Here is a 14,287-nt window from a genome sequence, read left to right as displayed (position 1 = left end):
TAACAGCACCACGGGGTGGAAGGCATCAGGGTGGGGAGATGATCTGTACACAGATATGTGTGCAGGGGGCTTTGGCAGCCTGGATGCCAATTAAGGGTGTGAGGGAGGGATCTGAGAGGCACCTCATTAAAAACCCATCTCAAGTATGAGCTTCATTTAAGACCCCAACTAAATACTAGGATGCCTTATATTCTTCTAGCAAGTGAATGTTAAGAAGCTGTACACAGAGCGTGGTGGATGGAAGTGCAGGCTTCTGGACTAGGGTCCAACTTTTGCCTGTAACCTCCCATGCAGCCTGGAGAAGGCTTCCTAACCTCTCTAATTTGCTGTTTCTTCTGCTGTAAAGCAGGTTAAATAATTGCGTACCTCCTAGTGTTATTTTGAGAACTAAATGAGGTCATTTAGGTATGATGAGTATTGGACAAAGTGCTAGCACACAATACAAATTTAATAAATATTAGCTAATATTATTAAGCAGTCTATTTACATACATGATTTTCCTCTGAACAAAAATAGATTATGGTATGTATATGTGTATATACACATATAATTTTGCATCTTGCTTTTTTCTCCCCACAATATATCATGGCCCTCTGTTCACATCTCTAAATACAGATAGGCCTTATTTTTATTTTTTTGGGGGGGGGATGAAGTCTCACTCTGTCACCCAGGCTGGAGTGCAATGGCGTGATCTCAGCTCACTGCAACTCCACCTCCTGGGTTCAAGCAATTCTCCTGCCTCAGCCTCCTGAGTAGCTGGGATTACAGGTGCGTGCCACCACACCCAGCTAATTTTTGTATTTTTAGTAGAGACGGTTTCACCACGTTGGTCAGGCTGGTCTCGAACTCCTGTCCTCGTGATCCACCTGCCTCAGCCTCCCAAAGTGCTAGGATTACAGGCGTGAACCACTGCACCCAGCAGGCCTTATTTTTTAATACTTGAATAGTATCCCACAATAAGGATGTACCATAAATTATTAAACCATTCATTCCTCAGTGGCTAAATATTTTCAACTTCTCCAGTTATTTCACATCACTATAATGCTGCAGTGAAGGTCCTTATTCATCAACATGTTTCTGAAAAAGATAATAATGGAAGGCTCTGGCAGTGCAGAACTAGCCAAAAGATTTCACTTTTGCAATGAATTTTACCTGATAAAAGAAGTAGCAATTCAACCAAGAGTTAAAATTGTAGTTTCAATCTACCCCCTTCAGAAAGAATTGGCAGATCTTAGCAAAGATGTAATTACTTTGAGAGTCGAACCCACAAGGACTTCATGGCCCTAATTTACCATCATAAACACAAATTGAGTCCTTCCTTATGCACAGCCTGTTCCCATCCCTCTTATGCTTGAATTGTCCCAATGGCCACTCCCAGCCCCAAACTCCACACTGGACTGATTACCTAAGTCCAATGTGTCAAAGGCACACAGTTGATCTCACTGACATGCAGCAGCCTTGAACTCTGAAGCTTCACTGACAAGCCTCTGAAGAAACTTGGCTTTCAAAATAAATCTCTCTTTCAGTCAGATTTACCCCTGATGAATCTCTGAATATAAAACATCCAGTGGAAGACTGTTTCCAATAAGCAGTGCCTGTAAGTCCCACTGAGCAGTTTCAGTGCCTGTAAGTCCCACTGAGCAGTTTAGTGATGCACCTTCGAGGGCACCTGACCCTAGGCAGCACTATGGGGCTGCATGGGTGGTGGGGAGGCCCTGCCAGATGGTACCCTTTGCTGGCTCTGCACTGCCTTGCCTGATGGGGAGGCCACAGGGAGGACCCTAGGTACAGAGGTGGGGGGTGCAGGTGTTGTCTAAGTGCAAACATTTCTAAACTTTGGCTAGAAGCTCCTCTGACTTAAATGGCTAAATAATGAATATTTTCAAGTGGATATACTTCTTTTGCCTCATTAATTTAAGCACAAAGTTTTCCTATAGATGCCACTCTGGAGCATGAATAAGTTACTTATGAAAGAAATATGAAATTGATTCAGATTGTACATTTTTGAAATTTTGGTAATTTCAACAATATATGACCTTCAATGGGTAAAATTCCAAATAAGCACTTGTTGGGCTCAGAAAACAATATCGCAAAGTCTGTCACTTTGGCATGCTGAGGACTTTGAACTGAAGGGGACTGAAGGGGCCTCAGAAGCAAGGTAGCTCTGACCTTCTCTCCCCTCCTCCTGTCTCCCACCTCTCTTTCTTCCCTGAAGCAAGTCATAGAAACCAGAATTCCTCTCCCCAAGGTAGGTCACAGAAACTAAAACTTCTCTCCCAGAGAGCAAGTCATAAGATGTAGAAAGACCACTCTTCCCTTCTCCCTTGAAGACCCTCGGTCCAGAGGGTCCTGCTTCATACCTGGGAAGAAGGAATGCTGCACAGAGAGGCCAAGAAGAATCTGAAAAGGCAGGCCTTGCTGGGTCCTAACCCCTCACCTAAGTCTATTACCATTAGGTCAAACCCATTGTCCAATCACATTCCTACAAGGACTATCCATTCTTCAAACCTAAGCATAAAAGTAGACAGTTTTCCCTGGGTCTTTGGTTCTTCATTTCTGAAGGCTCCTGTGTCACATGAAACTTTGATTAAACCTGGGTGATGGGATCATTCACACCCCCATACCTCAGCATGACTGCAATATATCTTAGTAATACATCTCCACATGTACCCACTGAATCTAAAATAAAAGTTGAAAAAAAAAACAACAAAAAGGAAAACACAAACAGTTTACAAAACAAATTTTACAGAAAGATCTTAATTTTGCGTATCTGCAAAATATATCTGCATAGACAAGTGAAGCAAATACATGAAAGCGTTTAGATATCAAAATAACAAAAAGAACTTTGATAAAATAAATGTATTATGCTTTTCCCTTGTTAATCTGTCTTTTGTTATAAGAGCATCAGCTGTGACCCTTATGATGGGTAAGTAAAGGTATCACACCTTTCCACTCCTACAGACCCATATACAACTCCTATTCTGAAAAGGAAGAAAGACATGTTGAAAGACTTAATGATAAAAGCAGGACCCAAGCTAGGGCCCAAAGGAATTACAGAACTTAGAAAGGCAACAGGAAGACAGAGAGGCTCTGGAAGGGAAAACTTCACCAGCCACAGCTGGTGAAGTCAGTGAGAAGAACATTGCCTCAACTCCACCTGGGGAGGGCGGGAGCAGATAACTGGGCAGGGAGGTAATGGCTGGGAAGCCAGGCACTCTAAGCAGTAAGTAGTCCTCTAGAAAAGCAGTGAAATGGGTTTCATTCTGGCAGTGTAGCGTGCAAGCTAGATTTGAGGAGGAAGACTCCAAAATCAAAGAGAAGAGTTAAGACTCTTGCCTTGATTGAGGAATAACCTAATGAAGAACAGACCCTGAGATGTTCATGCAATATAATGCAAATCCAGCTGTGCATTGTCATTTTTCAAAACTGTTTTGTTTTTCTTAGTAGAATCACTTCTTCCCCTGACTTTTGAGGCTTGAAATCCTGGGAGGTGGTTTCAATTCCTGATTGTCTATCATCATATCCAAGTTTCCATAGTCTGTTAATTCTTTTTCAAAAGTGCCTTGGAATTCTCCCCTCCATTTCTGTGTTCACGGATAGTCACCTCTGCACCCATCCTTATCATCTCATATTTGAGTCAGGCATCAGCTGGGGCCAACTTCCCACACCAACATACCCTTTGGGGGTTAGCACCATGTTGCACATACCAGGAGTTTTCAAACTACCTGCTGATTCATACCTAGAAAGATGAGCATCCCAGCTGGGCTCAGTGGCTCACACCTGTAATTCCAACACTTTGGGAGGCCGAGGTAGGTTGATTACCTGAGGTCAGGAGTTCGAGAACAGCCTGGCCAACATGGTAAAACCTCGTCTCCACTAAAAATACAAAAATTAGCCAGGCATGGTGGCGGGCACCTATAATCCCTGCTACTCAGGAGGCTGAGGCAGGAGAATCGCTTGAATCGGGGAGGCAGAGGTTGCGGTGAGCCGAGATCACACCACTGCACTCCAGCCTGGGCAACAGAGTGAGACTCCATCTCAAAAAAAAAAAAAACAAAACAGAAGAAAGATGAGCATCCCTTAGGCTAACTCACCCTGAATTAAGGCATGCAAACAATATTTACATAGTGAAGGCCAAATCAATCTTTCTGAAATACTTCCACTCCAGAATATCCTTCACCAGGAAAAATGTGAAGCACAGTATCACATACAAAGACAGGGATGAACTGTGGCTATATAATATTCAGCTTTTGAAAAAGGACAAATAATAATATGCAATGTAATAGCCTATTTATAAAGATAAAAACAATTTTTAAAATTTTAGGAATATATAAAGATGCAGTGAAGGATACAAAAAGGTAAAGAAAGGAGTGATGTTACTGAAAATGGTGGACAATTCCAGGACTCCATTTCTCCACAAAATCCATGAATAAAGCAAAATTATCTAAATCAACTTTTGTAGAACTCTGGAATCCAGTCAAGAACTTACAAAAAGCTCAATAAAGAAAGAAGCTGCTAAATTGCCATAAAAGAGTGCTATGGTATTTAAATTGCCTGCCTACCATATCTCACTCTCCAGAGCAATATGACTGTGAAGATGGCAACCCATACCCTGAGTTCAGGTTGCTAATGCCACAAGGAGAAACATGAACCTTATTCTCCAAGAACTGTGGTTGCAGGTTTCAAGCAGCCTGTCTGGTAGCTCCCTGAAGAATTGGTGCAAGGGCTTGCCTTTGTTTTGCCCAACTCAGAGCATTCCTGGGACTGGAGTAACTTCCCAAGTAGTGGCTTGCTGAAAGCATTTGAAGGCAAAAGTGTTGGCTGCAGCAGACTAGGGCAATGAATGACACTCAGGACAAGCAATAAACAGACCAAACCTAGGGAAGAAGGGCTTGGGAAAGGAGATGCCAAGGGGAATAAGGGATTTTAAAAGCTACCACCTATACTGGGGGATCAAGGAGGTGAGGCACACGACCAGGGTTGGACACATGCTCTGAAAAGGCCTGAGAAGACCTTAAGCACTCACCTCTGGTGAATTTTCAGGTTTTATGCAAATAGAAAGTGAAGGCTGTGAACCCCAAAAATCTGAGACAGGTCTCAGTTAATTTAGAAAGTTAATTTGCCAAGGTTGAGGATGTGCGCCCATGATACAGCCTCAGGAGTTCTTGATGACATGTGTCCAAGATGGTAGGGGCACAGCTTCTTTTTTCACATTTTAGGGAGACACGAGACACCAGTCAATATGTGTTGGATGTACATTAGTTCAGTCAGGAAAGGTGGGACAACTTGAAGTGGGGAGGGGGCTTCCAGGTCATAGGTAGATAAGGGACAAATTGTTGCATTCTTCTGAGTTTCTGATTAGCTTCTCCAAATGAAGCAATCAGATATGCATTTATCTCAGTGAGCAGAGGGGTGACTTTGAATAGAATGGGAGGCAGATTTGCCCTAAGCAGTTCCCAGCTTGACTTTCCCCTTTAGCTTAGTGATTTGGGGGCCCCAAGATTTATTTTCCTTTCACAAGGCTAAGGCAGAGTTGTAAATGGCCCAGCAAGCACCGAAGAGTAACCTAACCCAGAGGCAACCTGCAAAGACTAGGAGGATATGGTGGCTCCTATCTTTTTCTTTTATTGGCCTAAGTCATTTAATGAAACTCCAACACTAGCTGACCACTAAGCTAATGGAACACAGACTTCATTGACCACATATAACATACAGACTTTATAAAAATAGTTCAGAAAACTAATAACAAAACAAATAACAATAACCCACAATAAGCAACAGCAATACTGGGGTGGGGGGAATCTGATTTCCAGTGTCACTACATTATAATGTTAAAAATGTCCAGTTAACAACAAAAAGTTATGAGACATGCAAAACAAAAAAAAGAAGAAAGTTTGGCCATTCACGGGGAAAAAATAAACTAGTAGAAGCCTCCCTCAGAAAGCCTAGGCATTGGATACATTAGAAAAAGACCTAATTAGCCAGGCATGGTGGCTCGTGCCTGTAGTCCCAGCTACTTAGGAGGCTGAGGCAGGAGAATCACTTCAGCCCAGGAGGCAGAGTTGTGATAAGTCAAGATGGCACCACTGCATTCCAGCCTGGGTGACTGAGGGAGGGCCTGTCTCAAAAAAAAAAAAAAAAAAAGACTTTAAATGAACTACCTTAAATATGCTAAAAGGCTAAAAGAACCCATAGGAAAAGAACTCATGAAAATCGGAGAACAATGTCTCATCAAATAGTAAATATCAATAAAGTGAGTAAAAATTAATTTTTAAAAAGAACCAAATAGAAATTTTGGAGATAAAAAGTATAACAGAAAGGCAATTTCACTAGAGGTGTTCACCAACAGATCTGGTCAGACAGAAGAAAGTATCAGTATTATCTGAAGACGGGCAAATTAAGATTATTTCATCTGAGGAGTAAAAACAAAAAAAGTGAAAAAGATAGATATGCAGAGCCTACAAGACCAGTAGGACAATACCAACTATACCAACACATGCATAATGAGATTCCAAGAGGGATAGGAGAGGGAGAAAGCAGAAAGAATTTTTGAAGAAATAATAGCCAAAATCTTCCCAAATTTGATGAAAGACACGAATCTCTACATACAAGAATAACAACAAAATCTGAGAAGGATGAATTTTAAGACACATCAAGACACACTATAGTAAAATTACTGAAAGCCAAAGAAAAGAGAAAATCTTGAAAGCAGAAAGAAAGAAGCATCTAATCACATATAACAGTAGTAACAGTCAAAGAACAGGACAATTACAGTCAAAAGTATTAACAGCCAATTTTTCTTCAGAAACCATGCAGGCTAGAAGGCAGTAAGATAAAATATTTAAAGCCCCGGGAGGAAAAACAGTCAAGTATGAATTCTGTACCTGGCAAAACTATCCCCCCAAACTAAAGAAAAAAGTAAGATATTCCAGGTAAATAAAAACTGAGAAAGTCTTTCACCAGTAGACATGCACTACAAGGAATGTTAATAGAGAAGCCATCAAGATGAAAGGACACTATACCATAACTTAAGCCATATTTTTTAAAAGATCACACCTCTTGCTCCAGCCAGAGCTTGGGATTCGGTCTTCACTGCCATGTGTCCTCTGTTCTGGGAGGCCTAGGTGATTCTGCCACAGCCTCCATCGTTCTGTGACCTGCTGTTATTGGAAGATTTATAGCTAAGACTCCAGGACATCCCTGACTCTGAGACACGGGACTCAATATTCAGAGATGTGGCCATAGAATTCTCTCCAGAGAGTGCAAACGCCTGGCCCCTGCCCAGTGGAATTTGTATAGAGATATGAAGTTAGAGAACTACAGAAACCTGGCCTTCCTGGCTATATATTCTTTTTTTTTTTTTTTTTTTTTTGAGATGGAGTTTCACTCTTGTTGCCCAGGCTGGGATGCAATGGCACGATTTCAGCTCACTGAACCTTTGCCTCCCAGGTACAAGTGATTCTCCTGTCTCAGGCTCCCAAGTAGCTTGGATTACAGGCATGTGCCACCACACCTGGCTAATTTTTTCATATTTAGTAGAGATAGGGCTTCATCATGTTAGTTAGGTTGGTCACGAACTCCTGATCTCAGGTGATCCACCACCTCGGCCTCCCAAAGTGCTGGGATTACAGGTGTGTGCCACTGTGCCAGGCTGGCTATGTATTCTTATTACAACCAAGGCCTTTCACCAGAGCAAGGCACAGAAGATTCATTCTAAAAAGTGACACTGGGAAGATATGGGATCTGTGGCCTTAAAAATTTACACTTATGGAAAAACTGTGAAAGTGTGGGTGAAGGTGGAGGGCAAAAAGAACACTATAATGTACATAGCCAATATTAGACAACTACTCATAACAAAATTTTAACTGTGAAAGGAGATCAAAAACAGAATATTACAGAAGAAGGCTCAGTTTATGTTGGCTACTTCTACAGAAGCATAAGTTTCTGTAAGTAAATATCAACATCAATTTTTGAAGTCCATCTGTTGTAATGAAAATCAGAAAAAGTTTAACCACGACTCAAAAATTAGTAAGGACCAGAGTACTCATTTTCTAGAAAATGATTATAAATGTAATGAATGTGGGAAAGTATTTTATTGATCCTCAAAATTTATTTTTCATCAGAGTATCCTATTCCAGAAAAGCCTGACAACTGTAATGAATATGGTAAAACTTCTAGCCAGTCCTTAAAACTTTCTCAACATCAAATAATTAACATTGGAGAGAACTCACAAAGATGTAATAAATGTATAATAGTCTTTAGTGAGTTGTTACATCTAAATAGACATAAGCTAATCAACACTGGAGAGAAATCATTCAGATGTAAAGAATGTGGCAAAGCTTTTACCTGGGACTCACATCTTAGACAATATCAGAAAATCCATACTGGAGAGAAACTCTTCAAATGTAAAAAATGCACAAAGCCTTTAACCAATATGCACACTTTACACAACATACTGGAGAGAGACTTTTTAGAGAATTCATACTGGAGAGAGACTTTTTAAATGTAAAGAATGTGGCAAAGCTTTAAACTGGGGCTCATAACTTACTCAACATTAGAGACTCCATACTGGAGAGAAACCTTTCAAATGTAAAGAATGTGGCAAGGCCTTTAACAGGTACTCAAACCTTACTTAGTATCAGATAATTCACCCCAGATAAAAACCTCACAAGTATAAAGAATGTGCCAATGCCCAAAACTAGTGCTCACACCTTACTCAACATTAGAAAATCAATTCTAGATAGAAATCTAATACATGTAATGATTTTGAAAAAAATAATTGCTCAAGATATATATACCTTAGAAAACACCACATTATTTATGCTAAAAAGCATTTTTACAAATATAAAGCAGTTATCAAAGCCTTTAGCTGTTGCATAAATCTTACTTGACAGAGAGTTCCCATAGCAAAGAACCCATACAAATGTAATAAATGTGAAAAGACCTTTATCCAAAATATATATCCTAGAAAACATCAGAGTTTATGCTAGGAAGAAACTACAGGCTCAATAAATGTAGGAACGTATTTAATAAAAATTAAAGTCTAAATTAAAATCAGAAGAATCGCCCTAGAAAGAACTAAAGTAATAACACTTTGAGACATTACTCTAAATCAGGGTGGTTATTACAGAGAATAATCCAAACTCAAAATAATTAGGTAATTGTATGTTTGAAAAAAGTAAAGACATTGAATATGATTATACCTATCCATCAATGTACACTTTTTTATAATGACAGTATTTGAGATTACATGAAAAAATATTAATGTAATTAAATTCAAATTACTCTTATTTCTTTATTCCAACTGTTTTTGTAAAAGCATGTGGTCAATTGTTGCTACCTCCAACCTATGAGAGGCCCTTCTATATTAGGTAGGCATTATACACATCAACTCTCCCACAAAAGATGAAGAGCATTGACATGTATGACATATGATAAAGTGCATGTATGTTTAATCTAAATCTAAAATCTAAATCTTAAATCTAAATAAAGGTGCTCTTTTTGTTTGACTTACAGCAGTGTTTTAAGTCACGTATGAGTTCACTGTTCAGAATATCATTGTTCCACATTAAAGTATGAGACAGAAACACAGTATGAGACAGTTTTAGAAATATTGCTATTAATAGCAATAAACAAATCTTCACAAATATCACAGAACAGTGTAAATAACTTCCCTCTGATAAGACATAGACTAATTGTGAATTCAACTCTCTAAATGTTTAGCCTCAGTTTAAACAATGAATGTAGCACATTTTTTTCACATAGATCATGGTATCAGAATAACAAGAATGTTTGAATGTTTATAGTCTGCATTTCATCCATCAAGAAAACAGTAGATTTTGAAATGCTCTATTCAGCTATGTGTAAACTTAATTTGTTTTTTAAGAAAATAAAAATCAAATGGTTTTTAATTTTAAAAAAAGAGACCGGGTGTGGTGGCTCACACCTGTAATCCCAGCACTTTGGGAGGCTGAGGCAGGTGGATCACGAGGTCAGGAGATCAAGACCATACTGGCTAACACGACGAAGCCCCGTCTCTACTAAAAATCCAAAAAAATTAGCCGGGCTTGGTGGTGGGTGCCTGTAGTCCCAGCTACTCAGGAGGCTAAGGCAGGAGAATTGCGTGAACCCAGGAGGTGGAGCTTGCAGTGAGCCAAGATTGTGCCACTGCATTCCAACCTGGGTGACAGAGCAAGACTCTGTCTCAATTAAAAATACATATATATATCACAGTACATATATAAATACATAGTAAATTTAAACATAGTGTCACCGCAGTTTTCATTTGTAATCCCTCTTTCTCATTTTATTTAAAAGACAAATGCATAAAACAATAATCCATGTTAATGAGTATATAATGTACAAAGATGTAATTTGTAACAATAACAAAGTAAAGAGGGAGATGAAGCTCTAAAGAAGTATTATCTTTAGCCAGACAGTGCCTCATGCCTATAATTGCACCACTTTGGGAGGCTGAGGCAGGAGGATCACTTGAGGCCAGGAGTTTGAGACCAGCAAGGGCAAAAGAGCAAGGCCTCATATCTACTAAAAATTAAAAAGAAAAAAATTAGCCAGGTGTGGTGGTCGGTGGCTGTAGTACCAGCTACTCAGAAGGCTGAGGTGGGAGGATTGCTTGAGCCCAAGAGTTCAAGGTTACAGTAAGCTATGATCACACCACTGCACCCCAGCCTGAGTGGCACAGCAACACCCCATCTTAAAAAAAATAAAATAAAATAAAAATAAAGGAATATCATCTTTGTACACTATTGAAACTATATTAGTATTAATTCAAACTTGGTTTTATGAATTTAGATGTTAATTATAATCTGAAGCATAACCACTAAGAAAAAAACTTTAAAATATACAGAAAAAGAAATAAGAAGGGAAGCAAAATGGTACAGTAGGACAACTCAATCACAAAAAGGCAGTAATGGGGTGGTGGAGCCAAGATGGCCGAATAGGAACAGCTCCAGTCTACAGCTCCCAGCATGAGCAATGCAGAAGATGGTGATTTCTGCATTTCCAACTGAGGTACCAGGTTCATCTCACTGGGGAGTGCTGGACAGTGGGTGCAGGACAGTGGGTGCAGCGCACCATGCATGAGCCAAAGCAGGGCAAGGCATCGCCTCACGCGGGAAGCGCAAGTGGTCAGGGAATTCCCTTTCCTAGTCAAAGAAAGGGGTGACAGAGGCACCTGGAAAATCGGGTCACTCCCACCCTAATACTGTGCTTTTCCAATGGGCTTAATAAACAGCACACCAGGAGATTATATCCTGCACCTGGCTTAGAGGGTCCCATGCCCATGGAGCCTCGCTCATTGCTAGCACAGCAGTCTGAGATCAAACTGCAAGGCGGCAGCGAGGCTAGGGGAGGGGCACCCACCATTACCAAGGCTTGAGTAGCTAAACAAAGTGGCTGGGAAGCTCGAACTGGGTAGAGCCCACCACAGCTCAAGGAGGCCTGCCTGCCTCTGTAGACTCCACCTCTGGGGGCAGGGCACAGACAACCAAAAACTCAGCGAGAACCTCCACAGCCTTAAATGCCCCTGTCTGACTGACAGCTTTGAAGAGAGTAGTGGTTCTCCCAGCACGCAGCTTGAGATCTGAGAACGGGCAGACTGACTCCTCAAGTGGGTCCCTGACCCTCGAGTAGCCTAACTGGGAGGCACCCTCCAGTAGGGGCGGACTGACATCTCACATGGCCAGGTACTCCTCTCAGACAAAACTTCCAGAGGAACGATCAGGCAGCAGCATTTGCGGTTCACCAATATCCACTGTTCTGCAGCCACCGCTGCTGATACCCAGGCGAACAGGGTCTGGAGTGGATCTCCAGTAAACCTGCAGCTGAGGGTCCTGACTGTTAGAAGGAAAACTAACAAACAGAAAGGACATCCACACCAAAAACCCATCTGTACGTCACCATCATCAAAGACCAAAGGTAGATAAAACCACAAAGATGGGGAAAAAACAGAGCAGAAAAACTGGAAACTCTGAAAATCAGAGCACCTCTCCTCCTCCAAAGGAACACAGCTCCTCACCAGCAATGGAACAAAGCTAGACGGAGAATGACTTTGACAAGTGGAGAGAAGAAGGCTTCGGAAGATCAAACTACTCTGAGCTAAAGGAGGAAGTTCGAACCAATGGCAAAGAAGTTAAAAACTTTGAAAAAAAATTAGACGAATGGATAACTAGAATAACCAATGCAGAGAAGTCCTTAAAGGACCTGATGGAGCTGAAAACCATGGCATGAGAACTACGTGATGAATGCACAAGCCTCAGTAACTGATGTGATCAACTGGAAGAAAGGGTGTCAGCGATGGAAGATGAAATCAATGAAATGAAGCTTGAAGAGAAGTTTAGAGAAAAAAGAATAAAAAGAAATGAACAAAGCCTCCAAGAAATATGGGACTATGTGAAAAGACCAAATCTACGTCTAATTGGTGTACCTGAAAGTGACGGGGAGAATGGAACCAAGTTGGAAAACACTCTGCAGGATATTATCCAGGAGAACTTCCCCAATCTAGAAAGGCAGGCCAACATTCAAATTCAGGAAATACAGAGAATGCCACAAAGATACTCCTCGAGAAGAGCAACTCCAAGACACATAATTGTCAGATTCACCAAAGTTGAAATGAAGGAAAAAATGCTAAGGGAAGCCAGAGAGAAAGGTCGGGTTACCCAAAAAGGGAAGCCCATCAGACTAACACCGGACCTCTTGGCAGAAACTCTACAAGCCAGAAGAGAGTGGGGGCCAATATTCAACATTCTTAAAGAAAAGAATTTTCAACCCAGAATTGCATATCCAGCCAAACTAAGCTTCATAAGTGAAGGAGAAATAAAATACTTTACAGACAAGCAAATGCTGAGAGATTTTTGTCACCACCAGGCCTGCCCTAAAAGAGCTCCTGAAGGAAGCACTAAACATGGAAAGGAACAACCAGTACCAGCCACTGCAAAACCATGCCAAATTGTAAAGACCATCAAGGCTAGGAAGAAACTGCATCAACTAACGAGCAAAATAACCAGCTAACATTATAATGACAGGATCAAATTCACACATAACAATATTAACCTTAAATGGAAATGGGCTAAATGCTGCAATTAAAAGGCACAGACTGGCAAATTGGATAAAGAGTCAAGACCCATCAGTGTGCTGTATTCAGGAAACCCATCTCACGTGCAGAGACACACATAGGCTCAAAATAAAGGGATGGAGGAAGATCTACCAAGCAAATGGAAAACAAAAAAAGGCAGGGTTTGCAATCCTAGTCTCGGATATAACAGACTTTAAACCAACAAAGATCAAAAGAGACAAAGAAAGCCATTACATAATGGTAAAGGGATCAATTCAACAAGAAGAACTAACTATCCTAAATATATATGCATGCAATACAGGAGCACCCAGATTCATAAAGCAAGTCCTTAGTGACCTACAAAGAGACTTAGACTCCCACACAATAATAATGGGAGACTTTAACACCCCACTGTCAACATTAGACAGATCAACAAGACAGAAAGTTAACAAGGATATCCAGGAATTGAACTCAGCTCTGCACCAAGTGGACCTAATAGACATCTACAGAACTCTCCACCCCAAATCAACAGAATATACATTCTTTTCAGCACCATACCACACCTATTCCAAAATTGACCACATAGTTGGAAGTAAAGCACTCCTCAGCAAATGTAAAAGAATAGAAATTATAACAAACTGTCTCTCAGACCACAGTGCAATCAAACTAGAACTCAGGATTAAGAAACTCAGTCAAAACCGCTCAACTACATGAAAACTGAACAACCTGCTCCTGAATGACTACTGGGTAAATATCGAAATGAAGGCAGAAATAAAGATGTTCTTTGAAACCAATGAGAACAAAGACACAACATACCAGAATCTCTGGGACACACTCAAAGCAGTGTGTAGAGGGAAATTTATAGCACTAAATGCCCACAAGAGAAAGCAGGAAAGATCTAAAATGGACACCCTAACATCACAATTAAAAGAACTAGAGAAGCAAGAGCAAACACATTCAAAAGCTAGCAGAAGGCAAGAAATAACAAAGATCACAGCAGAGCTGAAGGAAATAGAGACACAAAAAAACTCTTCAAAAAATCATTGAAACCAGGAGCTGGTTTTTTGAAAAGATCAACAAAATTGATAGACCACTAGCAAGACTAATAAAGAAGAAAAGACAGAAGAATCAAATAGACCCAATAAAAAATGACAAAGGGGATATCACCACTGATCCCACAGAAATACAAACTACCATCAGAGAATACTGTAAACA

Source organism: Symphalangus syndactylus, chromosome 4 (assembly GCF_028878055.3).
Source record: "Symphalangus syndactylus isolate Jambi chromosome 4, NHGRI_mSymSyn1-v2.1_pri, whole genome shotgun sequence".
NCBI lineage: Eukaryota > Metazoa > Chordata > Mammalia > Primates > Hylobatidae > Symphalangus > Symphalangus syndactylus.
The sequence above is the reverse complement of the archived record's forward strand: the minus strand, read 5'-3'. Positions refer to the sequence as shown.